We start from the raw sequence: 12,590 nt of genomic DNA on the forward strand, positions 1-12,590 counted from the left end.
TAAATGACAAAGCCCTTTATGTTTTTTAAATGAAAACAAAAATAAAAGGCATTGTTATTCGCAATTGTAATAGCTCCAACTTTCCTACTGCGAGACCTATTGGCAACGCCAGTGCTTGTTGTTATGTCCGGGACATAAGAGTGTCCTCGGGAGAGACATATCTTCACTTATAGAACTCCCCGAGATTAGGGGACGGCAAGACTGAGTTGCGGGATTGGGACTTTTCTCTTTACACATAATTTGAATACATTGATTGGTTCTGCTCGCGTGCTTTGCATGTATGAGGCCGCGGGTTCAATCCCGGCCTCTCCAGTTAATGTTAAAAATATTTGCTTTGAAGAGCGCATCGCTTTTTTTAGTCAAAAAGGAACATATAATATTACAATTCATACGGACAGCACATTGGAGTGCAGAAAAGCCAAATACATTGATTGGTTGTGCTCGCGTGCTTTGCATGTATGAGTCCGCAGCAAAAAGCCCGTGGTTTCACGAGGATTTTGAGCACTTGAATTCTCGATCCCTCAATGCGCTTGCGCGCATTGTAGGTCACGAGACCTAAAAAATTGGAAACCCAGGTTTACTATGGTGTACTAAAGGCAGTAGCCAGCCATCTTGGAATGGGACAGTTGTGAGAGCATGCAGATCTACACTGAACAATATCAGTAGAAACAAGAGCATTTCCACAGTGATATAAAATAAAGTGTATTTTTAGACTGGGTATGCGCTAGACATTTGAAAGAATATAAAAGGGAAAGGTGAAAGTGATTATTTCGCCCTTGGAAGGATGTCTTCAGCCTCTACAAGAAATGCACGGGATTAGATAAGCAAGATAAAGTCATCGTTGGCATTTACCCACGGTAAAGATGGCTTCAGAACTGAAGCTGTGTTTTTTCTTCGCAGGAGTCATTCAGTGTCTCAGAAACCGCAAAGGGTTTCCTTTTCCGGTTCTAGGTAGCTGTGCGCACGCGCCTCGTGTTCTGGGACATACAAGAACGCAAGTGGAGCCAGGGAAACGCTGCTAGATAAGCGCGGGCTGCAGACATCATTACTGAAAAGAAAGCCCATTGAATTCAAAAGAAAAAGATCAAATGAAATTCTCGGCTATTTCATTTTAATGTGCCAGAGAGCTCGGAAGAACAGTAAACGCAGTAGGCAAGGAGGAAAAAAAAATGGTGTGCCTGCAGAAATGTTGTGTGGGGAAAACAAATGTAAGCCTGGGGCCACGAATTACTTCTTAAATCCACTTGGGAACGTAACTGTCAACGGCAAACGGCTATCTGCGCCACATTAGCAAACAAGACAATTATGTAAAAGAAAATTAGTTTTTGCAGCTTAGTGGATATTGGGAACGGAGTTTAGACGCTTTAACCTCTGTATCACCCCAGTATCCCTTTCAGGGCTCAGAAATATCATTATAAACTAAGATAGATTCTCATGTTCGCCCGAATGTCATTATAAAATCATTACATGGCGTCTACAGACGCTGACCATATGGCGACATATCGGTTGTGCTCTGTTCGTGCCCTACTGTTGTTGTAGGGTGTCTCTTCACAAAAACATTCTTTTAGCCAATGAAAGGTCAGATATTTCTTCATAGGTGCTGACTGTGAAATGGCATTGCATCCCAGTAACAAGCGTTTGAAGAATATCTCCCAGATGAGCGCAGTTTTGCAGCAATCAAAGCTGTGATCGAGAATGTCACACTGGACACTAAGTCAAAAGTTTATTAACGGGGGGCGCCTACCGCAAAAGAACAGTGTAGCACACAGAAGAAAGGTCAGGCACTTTACACGTGGTGTTGACCCTCTGCTGTTGGCGGAGCTGTCATCGGTCACAAAGTGCCTTACCACCCATCAGCCTTGTGCTTCAGCTTTGATTTGGTAGGCTAGTCCCGATTTTGATAGCAAAAAAAAGCCAAGGCTGTCACAGTGAGGTCCCGCAAGCACCTAATCATACCCGCTGTGTGCCCAGGGTAAGGAGTACTTCTCGTATGCGGATCCCGGGAAAGTACATCATTTGCGGAAAATAAGGGCATCAGAAGGCATGTGGGTCTTACCGTGTGGCTCTAGGTCCCTTGGCCGATCCCTGTTGACCCGGGCTCCGGGCCCTTATCGCTTCTGGGTGCGGGCCCCGTGCCCGCTGTTTAGGATTAAAGGTGTCAGTCCAGCAACCAAGGTGTGGGTCCAGGAGAAGGGGTGCGCACAGCGCGCCCAAATAGATGTGGTGGTTGGCGTGAATGTGGGTCTCTCGGCGCGCCCAATTGCTGTCACAGCACCCAGTGCCTTCCTGGGGTCCGCAGTTACAAGTATTCAGTCCTGGAAAGCAGCGTAGTAAAGCCGCGTGGGCGCCATCTTAGGAGGGGTGTGGAACCTCACTAGTTTTTGCAGTTTCCATCTGCGGTACACAATGAACGACACCGACTATGCAAGAAGTTCTGCAACAATAAATGATGTTCACCTTCTTTGGGAGCAGTGGCCGTGCCAAGACTTTGTGTATTAACTATGCGAAGTTTTAAATAACATACTACGCACAAGATGGCTGATACTCAGCTACACTCAGCGGCCATGCTACCTTCTAGGCTCCGCCCCCCACAAACGTGACACAAGAGCGCACATTCTTCGTGCACCCAAACGCATAAAACGTTGTTCGCTTTTTAGTGACTAGACTGCTCAATTGCAATACTCCAGCCTAACATTGATAATTCTCGCGATACTTTTTTTTCCGTTCCTGATTTGTTTAACTGTAGATGAGCGGGAAATGGGAATTTTTAAACCCATAAAGGTAATTCAGAAAGTTACTCTCTCGTAAGGAAATCACAAAGAGAATTAGGCAAAGTTAATTAAGTCAAGTTAATTAAGTCAATTAATTACTTACTATCTCGGCGTTCGGTCTTCCGGGCTACGCTGCTAGGGCAAGGCTGTGTTTGCAGGGAGAGAGAGGGGAGGTGCTGGTGTGGGAGGGGGGAGGTGCTGGTGTGGGAGGAGTGCTGCTAGGGCAAGGCTATGTTTGCGGGGAGAGAGAGGGGAGGTGCTGGTGTGGGAGGGGGGAGGTGCTGGTGTGGGAGGAGTGCTGCTACGGCAAGGCTGTGTTTGCGGGGAGAGAGAGGGGAGGTGCTGGTGTGGGAGGGGGGAGTTGCTGGTGTGGGAGGAGTGCTGCTAGGGGAGGAGAAGCCCTGGCCGTGAACGCGCGTGCATGTTTGCTCACGTGATTCACGTGAACTGCAAGAAAACCGCGGGGCTGAAATCCCTTGGTTTGAAGAGGATTTTGCCGACTTGAATTCTCCCCATTTCCCATTCCTGCGGAATGGTAAAGGCGAGACCTAAAAAGAAAAGATATTACTATGGAATGAAAACACTGAATTAATCAAGTGATTGCTTCTTTGAAGAGCATGGAGTCTGTGAAGCAGTGAGTGACAGCGGCTGAATTACAATTCAGAAGGTGCCACGAGGAAGCATGAGTAAAGTTGGAAAGGTGAGTGGCTAGATGTTTTAAAGCAGCAGGGCAGTACTATTAGCAGTTGCTGAACTTCGAACGCTCTAAAATAGTGATGCACTTTTCCTAGCATTCCTTTTTGGGAAAAAGTCACTTTTTTTGCATAGAGAAAGTGAAACGCACCTTTGCCTATGATCGAGCTACAGCAAGAAGTGCTGAAGTGCCGTTTGATACAGTTTCCTAAAAAGCAACTACCATGAGAGAAGAGCAGCGAGAAACTTCAAACACATGGTCTCGCTGTTCTTCAAGTCACAAAGAGGAAACTGCTGGAGTCCTTGTTCTCAGTTGGTGGAGCAGACGCTGTGAGGGGCAATAAACCAAGTTGAACTAGCCTCCAGTTCACGTGCAGAGCCGCCTGTGCACCATGGAGAAGGAAACAACAGCAGGCGGCAGCCATGGTAAATTGAAGTGCGCCCTTGCATAAACAAACATGCGTCACATGGAAAAGTGAATCTCTGCACCCGCCTGCAAACGTGGTCACTATGGTGAAAAAAAAGCATAGCGCCCATCGTAACAGCCCGTGAAGTGGGAAGTATGGTTATAAAAAACATAAAAGTGGGGGCCTTGCTAAATATAAAGAGTAGCGCCCAAATACATACACGTTACGTGTAGGGTGACCAACCGTCCGTAAATTTCACGGACTACCCGTTATTTGGGCCCCTTGTCCGTGCGGCAGCTGGTAAAGTGGCCACTGTGTCCCATGGTGAAAAAATAAACAGCGCAAGTAACAACAACATGAAATTAAGTAAACAAGTAGTCCCCAAAGAACACATTACACTTATGAGTGTAAGGGAATTTTAATTGGCTGGTGCTCCTCGGGTAAAACTAGAAATTATGTATTTGAGAGCTAACCAATAATGAGCCAGCTACCAAAAGTGACACAGGATTGAACCAACTGGAAGAAGCAGGTTGGAATACACTTCGTAGAGTGATTACCGCAGATCTTGCAGACAGCGCATGCGCACTGATACTCGACCTAAAAACTGCTGAAGACCGGGTCTCATCAGGTCTACAAATTTCCTGTCTCCTTTGGCAGCAATTCTCCTGGTCTCCTCCCCCTGTGCTACCTTCCTGCTGCTCTCTCCCCTGTGGTAAAGGTCCTTCGGCACCCTTCCATGTGGCAACTCTGTTCCTCCCTCCTCCCTCCTTCCCACGTTGCGCCTTGTGTACATGGTGAGGCATCTAGGCAGATGCATAGCCTTGTAAAGCCCTGCACCACATTACAGCTGCATCAGGTATAATGTATGCAGGGTGGGCGTCCCCACGTAAAAAAGGGTCATAGAAGTGCTGCAGTGACATCCATGAGATTTCATTGCAACACTTCTAGGATCCCACTGCGTCAAAACCTTAAGCCTGCCTCAGGGCTGGAGTAATGGTGCAGCAGTGCCATAGGCACAGGTATCACCCCCTACATTGCTGGAGATGCGTCATGCTTGCAACACAACTCATGCAGTGAGTGACCTTTGCGCCAACAGATACGTCAGGATTCCGGACGTATCTATCATTCCTTGCAACATGGAGCACCGTACATTAAATACGAAACATCCATGTCGCAAGGAGGGCGCAGTGAAAAGTGTTGCATCGCTGTTTTATCGCTGTGATGCATCAGTTTTCATGAATGAGGCCCTGTATTTCTGCTTCCCATCTGGGGAAATGTGGTTTTATATGTATGGTACCATAAAATATTGAAAAAAGGAAGTAAAAAAAAAACATGGTATTTTTGTGACAGGCACATTATTGCAAAAATATTGCTTACCTTTTTAGGGCCGCTCCGTTTGGCAAACCAGACCACACTATCCTGGGGGGTGTGAATGTGCAGTGAGTTCTCATAGGGTGGGTGTCTGGAAACCTCCGTACTGTGAGACCATCAGCTATTAAACAGGGGCCAGCAGCACCTTTTGTGTGAACGCTCACGAAGGCTATGGCCCTGGAAGGGGCAGCTAGCCTCTTGGCTCACTGATACACCCACCGAGGAAAACACGGCAGGTTCAGGCAGTGGGGATTGCTATCGTTTAATCCAAACATAGTGTCTACACTGATATCAGCTAAGAGAATCTACACCCCAGACTCGACAATGGAAAGGTTCCTTCCCATTCCCCCTTCTCTAGAAAAGGTTGAGGGTCATGGACGCCTCCATTCAGGTCTAAGATCGTCAACCCTCCCTCTTTTCTCAGGTTGTTCAATCTGTATCTGCTGCACATAAATTTTCCAGCCCTGTTTTTTAGGTCTCGCCTGAGCTAGCGCATGCGCTGCCCATGCGAGACTTTTAGTAAGTGGGCATTCAAAAATCCGACCACACGCTTTCTGTGTGGCCTCAAGCGTGTGGTTACGTGCACAGTTACGAGCAGAGGCGCCATATGGCTAACCTCTCTTATCATGCGCTCAGCGCATCGCTCGAGGGCACTCTTAAACTCGCAGAACGCTACAGCTGCTTTCACTTTTGCCGCCGCGTGCCCACTCACTCCGCCCTCTCTGTCTCCTCTTTGAAGACCGCTTGTTATTTTTTGTTAACACTGCTAGAGGCCAACTGACATGGGGGGATTGTCAGTTTTTAGCAGGTTTTATCACATCCGAATTATACTAGTTATATCTTTCCCCCTGCAACATGAAATGTAATAATTGATAACCAAGCTCTGTATTCTTTCATACTGCAAGCATGTGTTTGTTATCCCATATTTCGCGTCCTGACCTACTTACAAGGAGAGACAGGGAAACAGCTGTTTAAGTTAATATAAACCAAGCTGGTGCAGTGCCTCATGGGTAGTGATCTGCACAGCCATTATTTTGTAGTGATACTGCGGATCTTTATAAAGCTAACGCAACCTCTGAAGCCAGTACACCTTTGTAACCAACTGGTGAGGCTAGGGTCGCATGAGAACTCCGAACATTAACCCTCTACTGCCATATCCGCCAATGAACAGAAATGAGACATGGTGTACATTTTAAGACTGGCACTTACTACAGAAAGGTTACAGTTAATGCCTCCAGTTTCACCATCTCAATGAGAATCCTTGTAGTAGGTATATGAGGAGATTCCATCCTTTGGGTTTTGTCACTCTAGATATCGAACAAAACCCGAAAGCCCCAGATTTCCTGATTTGGAAGTCGGCCGCATTGGGCACACTGGAGAAATTTCTGCAAAGCTATTTCCTGCCCTGATGAACGACTCCTTTGATGCTGGTGTTCACAACAGTGATTCAGCAAAAATGCCAAAAAAACAGGATTCAGCGGCTTCTGGCTTTAAAAAGGCAGTTGCAAGGAAAATACTTGGCAACATTGTTATATTTTCTTCCCATGAACTTAAATCGCGTATTTTATTTCATGCTCTACCTGGATTTATAAAAACACATTGAAGCAGCTCTGGGAGGCTTGAAATGCTGCTGTTTTTGCTGCTCCTTCGCTATACCACTATACCCCTTACCCCTTCTGACTCGTCCTTTCTCTACCTATCCCACAATTCTCAACCTCTCTATCCATCTCTTTCTCTACCTCACCTACATCTTGCTCTATCCATTTCCCTGTCTTACTAACCATTCTTTACCTCTCTACTTTCTGTCTGCCTCCCATTAACTTACTCTCAGCTCCTGTTTGTTTTGCCTCTCTACCTCCCACCTCTACTCACATTTCCCTCCTTCACCTCTCCCTCTTCCTCTCTTGTGATAAGTTAGCTCTCTTTACCTGACCAGAGACTAAATCCCTGCCCTTCTCTCTAACTTACTTCTCTACATACTGCTCTCTGTGACTAGCTGTCACTTCTCTATACCACCCAATACATTTCTTTCTCTGTCGCACCTTTCTGTCCCATGTCTCATTCCTTTACCTAAACAATCCCTTTTTACCTGTTTATTTATACATGGCTACGTACCTACCACACTATTGCTCTACCTTTAAACTCTCTCTGTACGTCACACCTCTCTTTCAATAAACCTCAGTGCCCCACAGCACTGACCGCTCATGACCTCAACTTGCCACCTCTCACGGATCCTGCCTCTAGATCTCTAGCTCTCGGTCAGCTCCCTGCCCCTCTCTTCTCCTCAAGTGCCTCTCTCTCTCTCCTTCTCTCTACTTTCTCTAATTCCTGCATCTTGCTGCTCTGTTTGCATCTCACCCCCCTTCATTTCTCTTCCATTTACTTCACCTCACTCTTAATTTCATCTCTCTCGATCTTACCCTTTCTATCATTTTTGCCATCTATTCCTTACCTTTCTCTACCACTTGCATGCCTCGTTCTACCTCACCAATCTTTCTTTCATTTCTTTCTCTGCCTCACAACTCACTGCCTCATTTCTCTCTTCCCCACCTCCATACACTATCCAGCCTCACCTATTGGCCTTCTATGAATCTCTTTTTATTGATGTCCTCTTTCCAATCATTTTATTTATTTCTCTCTACAATGCTCTCTCTACCTCTTCCACTCCATCTATCACTCCCTTTGCTCTCATCTATCTTTCTATCTCCTTCATTGTTTCCGTTCACTCTCTCTGCTTCCAATGTCTCGCTCGTTTAATACATCTGTCTTACCTCTGTCTCTCTCTATTTCACCATTCTCTACTTCTCCTTCTTCCTTCTCCCTTCCCCTGTATTAGCCTCATCTCGCTACCTCATCTGCTCCTCTTTTCTCTCTACTTCTCATATATTTCTATTTTTCATCCCACCGGCTCTACTTGCCTCTCTGCCTCGCTACTTTGTTTACCTGACCTGTCATTCTGTGCTTCACCTTTCTATTTGTGCTATCTCATTATAACTCACCTCTCTTCCTATCGCACAAGTTACTTACCTTCGGTAACGATATATCTGTAAGAAACAGTAGTTAGTATTAGATTCCTTACCCTAGAATACCCCCAGGCGTCAGACTTGATCCGGAAACTTTTGCGTAGCAGTACCCTTGCGCGTCGATAGGCGTCGTCTGCGGCTCCACGTTCGTCGTCGGCGTTGTTGGTGCCGGGATGATGTCGCCGGAGTACTTAGACGCCGCGCTCACGCGCTGACATCAGTTCTTATACACAGCTTTTCCGCGCCAGAAACGCAGAGCCATGATAAAAACCAACACTGGTGCCTTGAAACTAGGGCCCTGAAAGGGGATGACCTTAACCCTAGATATCGGTTTGCAGAACAGGGAGGAGGGTTGGGGCGGTAAGGAATCTAATACTAACTACTGTTTCTTACAGATATATCGTTACCGAAGGTAAGTAACTTGTGCATCTGAAAGAAACAGGTTAGTATTAGATTCCTTACCTTAGAATAGATACCCCAGCAATACCAATCCCGGTGGTGGATCTGCGAACCAATGATCACACCAGAAACTCCTGGAGGACGGAACGGCCAAAGAAGCCATCCCTCCGGACTTGGCTGTCGAGAAAGTAGTGTCCTGCGAAGGTGTGCAGCGAGGCCCACGTAGCTGCCTGACAGATGTCCTGCAAGGGGACACCCCGGCCCAAGGCAGTAGTAGCCGCCGTGGCCCGAGTGGAATGGGCCCTCAGCCCAACAGGAGGCTCCTTCTTAGCTAAAGAGTAGCATGCCTTGATACACAAGACGTCCCACCGAGAGATGGTCCGTGTGTGCACCTCCCGTCCCTTCTTAGCGCCCACGAAACCAACAAAGAGTTGGTCATCCACCCGGAACTGTCCTTGCGGACAGGGACCTCGAGCGGCGCGGGCCGACTGCCGGAGCTCGAGTCGCTTGCGGGACCGCTCCCGTCTAGCTTTGGATGTCAGGGCCCGGCAGTCCGAGCAGGCCTTGTCGTCGTGGTCGAGGCCCAGACAGTGAAGACACCGGCGATGGGGGTCGGTAACCGACATCAGTCGGTCGCAGTCGGCGCAGGGTTTGAACCCGGGCATCCCTACCGGCACCTTCAGAGTCAAAAATTGACTAAGAGTACAACTTTTTCCAGATCGGCGCTTGCTGGCGCGGAAAAAAAAAATGAACTGACATCAGCGCGCGAGGGCGGCGTCTAAGTACTCCGGCGACGTCATCCAGGTGCCAACGACGCCGACGACGGACGCAGAGGGTACTGCTACGCAAAAGTTTCCGGATCCAGTCTGACGCCTGGGGATATTCTAAGGTAAGGAATCTAATACTAATCTGTTTCTTTCAGATTTATTTCTCTCTAGACCTTGCCCCTCGGGTTGGCACCTTTCTTACCAGCCTACATTTAAAACTGCATGCCAGGCCTCTAAAAACAAGCATTGGCTTTGCCAATAGGTCTCGCCTTTGGGACCTTATACGTTTTTAGCCATGCAACAGTTGATGGTATTGCACCAAGGATATTGGGCTTCATAACTAAATACTTATAAGGTCCTCAAAGCGAGACCTATTGGCAAAGCCAATGCTTGTTTTTATTACTATACAGCCATCATCTAGATCCATGTCTGATCAGTAAATAAAAAGGATAAACAAGGTGACTACATCATTTCTAAGCATGTGCATGAGCTCCCTTACAAAATGACATAGGCTCAGGACCTTTTTATTTAGCCATGCTGTACAAAAGTGCTAAAAAACATTGGCAAGTCAATAGGTCCGAAATGTGACACCTGTTGGCATTGCCAATGCTAGTTTGACAAAGTATTTGCCACCTGTACGGCAGGTCTGACTTTTCAAGTCAACATAATGGTTTAATAAAAAGAATCCTAGCTTTCCGTAAATTTCCTACATCTTTTCCCTTTCCCTTGTAGATGAGCCAGGTATCTGCTGTTCCTTGACCTTCTTTGCAAGCCAAGTGCCAGGTCAACTTTGTGCGGATATTTGTACTCTTAACAATACCTCTGTCAGTAAATATATTTTGCTCAAAACATTACAAACTCCTAAATATATTTAAGCATGACCCCCAGGGGAAATTACCTATTGTAAAAAAAAGCATACAGAATGCAAATTAGTGTTCTGATGGATACACCCACCTGCATATTCCTCACCTTTTCAGTATCCCCAGGGACCAGACTTGATCTGGAAACTTGGCAATAACTATCCCATGCCGTAAGGTTGAGCTGGCTCCATCTTGGTGCCGGATGCAGTGTAAGTGTGACATCATTGGAACCAGAGCGCCCCGGTGCCCTGATGTCAATTCACTACTTTTTCCATGCCCTTCAACCTGGATACAGAATTCCTCTTTTTTGACAATTTGTTTCTCAAATCATTTAAAACAAATGGTGTAGTGCACAGTGATGGCCCCACTAAGAAGTCAGCGTTCTAGCCTTGCTTCTTCCGAATGTCAAACTATGACCTCCCATGAGGTTTGCCTGTGGTGCTTGGGGCTGAAGTACAACTCCAAGTCAGATGTGAAGATGCAGCCTGATGCATTCTAAAGCTATAAAGGAGCTTTTCATGGTGCACACGTGCAACAAGCCTCAGGCACAATACCGTTATTAGTTGAGGTTGTGCTCTTCTCCTTCCTCCAAACTATTCAGAGAAAGTGAAGGAAGCATAACAAGAGCAGAAGAGAAGACTCCACACCTCGACGTTGCTCCATCCCACAAGGTATGTCACCTCAACACTCTCTGCCTCTGCAAATTTGTCTTTGGAGTAACAGCTGTATGAGAGTAGGGTCTGCAATCCTATGGTCACCCCAGATTTTTGCTTTTTGCTTCACTGGTTTACGACTTTCCCTGGCTGTGGGCCTGCTAATCAGACCCACAGCCTAGCCGTTCTCTCTCTAAATTGACATCCATGTACTTTAGGTGCATTTACCAATTGGTATTGGGTCACTCTTGTAAGTCCTTGTACAGTATACCATAGGTACCCAGGGCATAAGTGAACCCAAGGCCTACCAGGGGCTGCAGCATGTATTATGCACCCCTGGCTGGCCTTCCAAATCTGACACAACCGGCTGATCAATCAGCTGGGGCAAGGTGGTGTAATCACCCTTTGCTTTAGATATAGTATACCTATATCTAAGCCTAAAATGGACACGTATATTCCTATAAGTCACTCCTATGGCAGGCCTTAACAATCCTGGAGGCAGAGTGCTTGGAATTATGTGAGATAGTGCTCTGGCATGAGCTGAGCCTGTCTGCAGCTTCCGGAACCAAGTCCTTTAGCTGTTTCCATGATAACGCTATACCATATACTAATAAGTGCATTATAACCTCGCAGTTATTGCTAACTTTGGCATAGCATTATCTAAACATGTCGAGTAAGGTGTCATACGAATTGGAATACTACCCCCTCGCTACTTCTGGCGATGGGGGTAGCATTGCACCCTTCTAGAGGGACACGATATGTATGTAACTGTGAACCCCGGTTAAAGTTAACTCGAGCCTCAGCATCACAAAATGGATGCTGCCACCACAGACACAAGTCTGACCTCCTGCTGCTGGGAGTCCTTCCAGCGAAGGAGGCTTGGACAAAGGGTTTCCAGCCTTGGGAGGTGCTAGCACCACCCCAGACAGGATTTTGTGTATTAGGTAGGACAGGCCTGAAAGGAATGAGACATGCCTGGAGCACACAAGGTGCCCTGTTCATACACCGGTTCAAACAAGTTGCTTGGGCACTCCAGCCCCAGCTCTGGTGCGAAACCGGACAAAGGATAGGGGGTGTAACCACCCCCCCTCCTGGTCCCACCCATAGGAGGGACCTAGTCATAGTACAGCCCCCTTTAGGAGAATAAAGGTAGGAGCTGGGCCCATTCCAATTCAGATTATCCTTATTTGTAACTCTAGTTAAGTCAAGTCAAGTCATGGATATTTATATGGCACACAAATCACTTCCAGGAAGTCTCATGGCGCCTCTACAAGAAGAATCTCTGGACTTCGACGTTCTGCTCCACAGAAGACTGAATAAATATCCCTTGTGGCCAAGGAGAGACCACCCTGCATCTGCAGGCACCATCAAGCGTCCTAGCGGTTCACTTTGTCGTCTTCCCGAGTGGATCCAGACTTCAGAGCCCGACGAGACCCGGACTTCCAGATCTCTCTGACCTCTACCTACGTCTGCAGCACAGCTGAGATCCGTGGGTGCGACGAGACACGTGGGACCGGCCATCTTGGAGAAACTGCACTTCGCTTCCAGCACGACTTCAGAGACATCCTTGACGAAGTGCTTTGGGGATTGAGAAGCCCCAGCCCCGAGCAGCTCCTGCAGAGAAGATCAGCCCTCCAGCATCCACA

This window comes from Lissotriton vulgaris, chromosome 5 (assembly GCF_964263255.1).
Source record: "Lissotriton vulgaris chromosome 5, aLisVul1.2, whole genome shotgun sequence".
Classification (NCBI taxonomy): domain Eukaryota; kingdom Metazoa; phylum Chordata; class Amphibia; order Caudata; family Salamandridae; genus Lissotriton; species Lissotriton vulgaris.